Source organism: Globicephala melas, chromosome 15 (genome assembly GCF_963455315.2).
Source record: "Globicephala melas chromosome 15, mGloMel1.2, whole genome shotgun sequence".
In the NCBI taxonomy this organism is placed as follows: domain Eukaryota; kingdom Metazoa; phylum Chordata; class Mammalia; order Artiodactyla; family Delphinidae; genus Globicephala; species Globicephala melas.
The window spans coordinates 52,395,795-52,403,256 of record NC_083328.1 but is presented as its reverse complement, the minus strand read 5'-3'; positions in this window follow the sequence as shown (position 1 = coordinate 52,403,256).

Sequence of the window (7,462 nt, the reverse complement as noted above, 5' to 3'; positions counted from 1 at the left end):
AAAATAAAGACTATTAGAAGTGACAAAGAAGGACACTACATAATGATCAAGGCATCCAAGAAGAAGATATAACAATTGTAAATATTTATGCACCCAACATAGAAACACTTCAATACATAAAACAAATACTAACAGCCATAAAAGGGGAAATAGACACTAACACATTCCTAGTAGGGGACTTTAACAACTCACTTCCACCAATGGACAGATCATCCAAAATGAAAATAAATAAGGAAACACAAGCTTTAAATGATACGTTAAACAAGATGGACTTAATTGATATTTATAGGACATTCCATCCAAAAACAACAGAATACACACTTTTCTGAGGTGCTCATGGAACATTCTCCAGGATAGATCATATCTTGGGTCACAAATGAAGCCTTGGTAAATTTAAGAAAATTGATTTTGTGTCAAGTATCTTTTCTGACCAAAATGCTATAAGATAGATATCAAATATAGGAAAAAGTCTGTAAAAAATACAAACATATGGAGGCTATACAATACACTACTTAATAACAAAGTGATAACTGAAGAAATCAAAGAGGAAATAAAAAAAACCTAGAAACAAATGACAATGGAGACACAACGACCCAAAACCTATGAGATGCAGGAAAAGCCGTTCTAAGAGGGAAGTTTATAGTAATACAATCCTACCTTAAGAAACAGGAAACATCTCGAATAACCAACCTAACCTTGCACCTAAAGCAATTAGATAAAGAAAAACAAAAAATACCCAAAGTTAGCAGAAGGAAAGAAATCATAAATATCAGATGAGAAATAAATGAAAAAGAAATGAAGAAACAATAGCAAAGATCAGTAAAACTAAAAGCTGGTTCTATGAGAAGATAAACAAAATTGATAAACCATTAGCCCGATTCATCAAGAAAAAAAGGGAGAAGGCTCAATTCAATAGAATTAGAAATGAAAAAGGAGAAGTAACAACTGACACTGCAGAAATACAAAAGATCATGAGAGATTATTACAAGCAACTCTATGTCAATAAAATGGACAACCTGGAAGAAGTGCACAAATTCTTAGAAATGCACAACCTGCAAAGACTGAACCAGGAAGAAATAGAAAATATGAACAGACCAATCACAAGCACTGAAATTGAAACTGTGATTAAAAATCTTCCAACAAACAAAAGCCCAGAACCAGATGGTTTCACAGGCAAATTCTCTCAAACATTTAGAGAAGAGCTAACACTTATCCTTCTCAAACTCTTCCAAAATATATCAGAGGGAGGAACACTCCCAAACTCATTCTACAAGGCCACCATCACTTTGATACCAAAACCAGGCAAGGATGTCACAAAGAAAGAAAACTACAGGCTAATATCACTGATGAACATAGATGCAAAAATCCTCAACAAAATACTAGCAAACAGAATTCAACAGCACATTACATGGATCATACACCTTGATCAAGTGGGGTTTACTCCAGGAATGCAAGGATTCTTCAATATACGCAAATCAATCAATGTGATAAACCATATTAACAAATTGAAGGAGAAAAACCATATGATCATCTCAATAGAGGCAGGGAAAGTTTTCGACAAAATTCAACACTGATTTATGATAAAAAACCTGCAGAAAGTAGGAATGGAGGGAACTCTCCTCAACATAATAAAAGCCATATATGACAAACCCACAGCCAATATCGTCATCAATGGTGAAAAACTGAAAGCATTTCCACTAAGATCAGGAACAAGACAAGGTTGCCCACTCTCACTACTCTTATTCAAAATAATTTTGGAAGCTTTAGCCACAGCAATCAGAGAAGAAAAGGAAATAAAAAGAATGCAAATCAGAAAAGAAGAAGTAAAGCTGTCACTCTCTGCAGATGACATGGACCTATACATAGAGAATCCTAAAGATGCTACCAGAAAACTACTAGAGCTAATCAATGAATTTGGTAAAGTAGCAGGATACAAAATTAATGCACAGAAATCTCTGGCATTCCTATACACTAAGGATGAAAAATCTGAAAGTGAAATCAAGAAAACATTCCCATTTACCATTGCAACAAAAAGAATAAAATATCTAGGAATAAACCTACCTAAGGAGACAAAAGACCTGTATGCAGAAAATTATAAGACACTTATGAAAGAAATTAAAGATGATACAAATAGATGGAGAGATATACCATGTTCTTGGATTGGAAGAATCAACATTGTGAAAATGACTCTACTACTAAAGCAATATGCAGATTCAATGCAATCCCTATCAAACTACCACTGGCATTTTCCACAGATCTAGAACCAAAAATTTCACAATTTGTATGGAAACACAAACGACACCGAATAGCCAAAGCAATCTTGAGAATGAAAAATGGACCTGGAGGAATCATGCTCCCTGACTTCAGACTATACTACAAAGCTACAGTAATCAAGACAGTATGGTACTGACACAAAAACAGAAAGATAGGTCAATGGATCAGGATAGAAAGCCCAGATATAAATCCACGCACATATGGTCACCTTATGTTTGATAAAGGAGGCAGGAATGTAGAGTGGAGAAAGGAGAGCCTCTTCAATAGGTGTTGCTGTGATAACTGGACAGGTACATGTAAAAGTATGACATTAGATCACTCCCTAACACCATACAAAAAATAAGCTCAAAGTGGACTATAGACCTAAATGTAAGGCCAGAAAGTATCAAACTCTTAGAGAAAAACATAGGCAGAACACTCTATGACATAAATCACAGCAAAATCCTTTTTGACCCACCTCCTAAGGAAATGGAAATAAAAACAAAAATAAACAAATGGGACCTAATTAAACTTAAAAGCTTTGGCAAAGCAAAGGAAACCATAAACAAGACCAGAAGACAACCCTCAGAATAGGAGAAAATATTTGCAAATGAAGCAACTGAAAAATAATTAATCTCCAAAACTTATAAGCAGCTCATGCAGCTCAATAACAAAAAAACAAACAACCAAATCCAATAATGGACAGAAGACCTCTATAGACATATCTCCATAGAATATATACAGACTGCCAACAAACACATTAAAGAATGCCCAACATCATTAATCATTAGAGAAATGCAAAGCAAAACTACGATGAGATATCATTTCACCTCAGTCAGAACGGCCATCATCAAAAAATCTAGAAACAATAAATGCTGGAGGGGGTGTGGAGAAAAGGGAACACTCTTGCACTGCTGGTGGGAATGTTAATTGGTAGAGCCACTATGGAGAATAGTATGGAGGTTCCTTAAAATACTGCAAATAGAACTACCATATGACCCAGCAATCCCACTACTGGGCATATACCCTGAGAAAACCATAATTCAAAAATAGTCATGTACCAAAATGTTCATTGCAGCTCTATTTACAATAGCCCAGAGATGGAAACAACCTAAGTGTCCATCATCAGATGAATGAATAAAGAAGATGTGGCACATATATAAAATGGAATATTACTCAGCCATAAAAAGAAACGAAATTGAGCTATTTGTAATGAGGTGGATGAACCTAGAGTCTGTCATACAGAGTGAAGTAAGTCATTAAGAGAAAGACAAATACCATATGCTAACACATATATATGGAATCTAAGAAAAAAAATGTCATGAAGAACCTAGGGGTTAGACAGGAATAAAGACACAGACCTACTAGAGAATGGACTTGAGGATATGGGGAGGGGGAAGTGTAAGCTGTGACAAAGCAAGAGAGAGGCATGGACATAAATACACTACCAAATGTAACGTAGATAGCTAGTGGGAAGCAACCGCATAGCACAGGGAGATTAGCTCAGTGTTTTTTGACCGCCTGGAGTGGTGGGATAGGGAGAGTGGGAGGGAGGGAGATGCAAGAGGGAAGAGGTATGGGAACATTTGTACATGTATAACTGGTTCACTTTGTTATAGAACAGAAACTAACACACCATTGTAAAGCAATTATAGTCCAATAAAGATGTAAAATAAATAAATAAATAAAAATAAAATTTAAAAAAAATACAAAAAAGAAACAGAATCATGTACCAAAATGTCCATTGCAACTCTATTTACAATAGCCATGACATGGCAGCAACCTAAGTGTCCATCAACAGATGAATGGATAAACAAGATTGGCACATATATACAATAGAATATTAGCCATAAAAAGAAATGAAATTGAGTTATTTGTAGTGAGGTGGAAGGACCTGGAATCTGTCATACAGAGTGAAGTAAGTCATTAAGAGAAAGACAAATACCATATGCTAACACATATATATGGAATCTAAGAAAAAAGAAAAAATGTCATGAAGAGCCTAGGGGTAGGACGGGAGTAAAGACACATAGTTACTAGAGCATGGACTTGAGGATATGGGGAGGGCGAAGGGTAAGCTGTGACAAAGTGAGAGAGTGGCATGGACATATATACACTACCAAACCTAGGGTGAATAGCTTGTGAGAATCAGCCGCATGGCACAGGGAGATTAGCTAGGTGCTTTGTGACCACCTAGAGGGGTGGAATAGGGAGGGTGGGAGGGAGGGAGACACAAAAGGGAAGAGATATGGGAACAAATGTATATATATATATATATATATATATGTATATATATATATATATATATATAACTGATTCACTTTGTTGTAAAGCAGAAACTAACACGCCATTGTAAAGCAATTGTACTCCAATAAAGTTGTTAAAAAAATAAATAAATAAAAATAAATAAACAGGCTGAAAATTATCCCATTCCAATGGATTGGAACATTTTAAACCCTGACTTCAGGTTCATAAAACACCACTGTTTTCCTGTGCCTTGGGATATAGAAGATCAAAACTGTTCTCTGGAGACAGTTCCCATTATATCCATAGTACTTTTGTATTAAGAAGATGGTGATTGTGGCGAGGCCTGACCTAGTGATGGTGCCCAAGGTAAAGAAAGAAGTTTCAATCGATATTGGGGGAAGGGAGACATTTGCTAATTTGGTTGCTTCCCATAAGCAGCACCAGAAATCAGGTGGAACAGCACCCACAGCCTCATCAGACAAGGCTGCCCCATTTGTAGTTCATTCTTGGAATTGACTCACAGGGAGTACAGATTTCCCTGCTATCCAAGTAGAGCAGTCCTAAGAAAACTTTGTAAGCCCAAATGGCATAAAATGAAGAATCAATTACCTTAGGACGCATCTTGCTAACAGATGCACAAAATAAATTGAGATAAAGCACAGATGCTCACAGACTCATTTCAAAGTTCTGGCAGCTTGATGCCAGGAAGCTGAGTATACCTCCAGGGACAGAGCTTGGTGGTGCCCTTCTTGCTGCTGGGGTGTCCACTGCATCTCTAAGGGCTCACTGCAAAACACTATTTTCGTTTTTTACCTTTTTTCATAAAAGCGAAAATCCTCTTTGGATTTTTTTAGTTAGCAAAAGCAAGCACTAATATAGGCCTTCCATAAAATGAGTGGTGTAAAGAGAACTTTCGAAAAGCAGGGAGTACCCTAAAGATGTGGGCTTGAACTGGGGTCCTCACTGTGTTTTGCTTGAGAGCTTATTCTGGCTGCTCCTCACACTCAGGTGAGAATGATTCTTTGACCACAAGTCAAACCAGTGGTTGAACAGCCAGTGGTTTGAGTTTCTGAATCCACTCTCCAAAACAACCAGCACATTTGCCTTCTGATTGAGTTTCTTGTTTCTGAATTTGGCCCACTGCACTTCCACTCCACCTATGATGACCAATGTGTTGCACTTAACACTGAATGTTTCCTGTCCCAAAAAACCCCTCAGTCTCAGGCAAACTGAGTCTGTTGGTCACATTAATTACACCTTTCCCTCCCATCACTGTCTACTCCCACCCAGCTCTAACTCCTACTAACAAATCCATCTGCCCTCTCTACTTGCCAGGATGTCCATGCTGTGTGAGCTCTCACTCTCTTTCTCGCCTTTCCCCGCTCTCTCTCTCCACATCTCATTTCTTTTTATGTTTCAGTTTTGTTTGCTAAACCTTTCTCTACACCTAAGGACAGAAGGTGAGCCAAGTACAGAGAGAGAAAAGCATAAGAACATTTAAGGATTTTATGCAAATTGTATCAGTTAGCCAGGAATAGGGTAAATACCTGTAGTAAGATAAAGGTTTTAAAGGAAGAGCTTATATATGTTCTGTCCAGTCACAGTGGTATATTTTGCACTGGATGAGATTTGAATAATTTCAGTAGGGAGAGGGTTAAGGGGTTAAGGGAGAACATGTAAGTACGATTTGTAAACACCTGAGCTAAGAGATCTTTATGTGTGTTCTCATTTCATCTCTAGATAAGAGAAGTGAGGTAGGTATTTACACAAAATTTAGAGAAAAGGACTTGGAGTTATAGGAAAATTAAGTGATTTGCAAGCTAAGCTAATGTGACAGAATTAGGATTTTAGAATTACTAGTTTTACTTAGAAGATAAAGGACAGAGTGTACATCAACTATGCTTCAATAAAAAATATTTTTTAAAGATCTGTAAAATGAAAAAAAACAAAGAAGATAGAGATAGAGGACAGAAGACATGAACAGCTATGCATGTGGAAAGTATTTGGTAAACTGCCAACAGGTGAAATCAGTTCCTTTAGACTAAATGCTATAGGAGAGACTAGTTTGCAGATCAGCTGACTGAATGAAGGGCTGGGTGTTGTGAGACCCATATCTGCGTGGGTAGCTTGGGGTGTAGTGGCTTGGAAATACTGTGCTAAGAAGTGTGGACACTTTCTGGACAAAGGACTGTTGAGATATGAGAGTGGCATCTGGGATAGTAAGTCTCTGGAAGAGTCACTGATGTGAATTGACAGGATTACCCCATGTAGGTAAAGGGAAAGAGTATTGACCACAGCATCTTTCAGTTTCTAGATTTCTTGAGAAAAGATAAGGAAGGGGAGACTATTGATGTGAATCTGAGTTTGGCAAGTTAAATACATCTGTGGAGAAGTATTAAAGATGACGTATTTTTATTTTTTTTGACGTATAGTTGATTTTTATTTTTTTGTTGATTGACGTATAGTTGATTTAAAAGGTTGTGTTAATTTTTGTTATACAGCAAAGTTATTCAGTTATATATATATACATTCTTTTTTTATATTTTTTTCCATTATGGTTTATCACAGGATATTGAATATAGTTCTCTGTGTTTTACAGTAGGACCTCATTGTTTATCCATTCTATATGTAATAGTTTGCATCTGCTAATCCCAAACTTCCAATCCATCCCTTCCCCATTCCCCCTCCCCTTTGGCAACCACAAGTGTGTTCTCTATGTCTGTGAGTCTGTTTCTGTTTCATAGATAAGTTCATTTGTGCCATATTTTAGATTCCACATATAAGTGATATCATATGGTATTTGTGTGACACTCTATTTATATTTAACTTTAATAAGAAAGAGATTTGTGAAAATGTTACAAACTAGGTGTGGTCATATGAGCTAAAACCCAAGTGAGATATAAAACATACATATCTCAAAACCAAATGAGATATAACAAAGAGGTATTGTAGAATTTCTCAT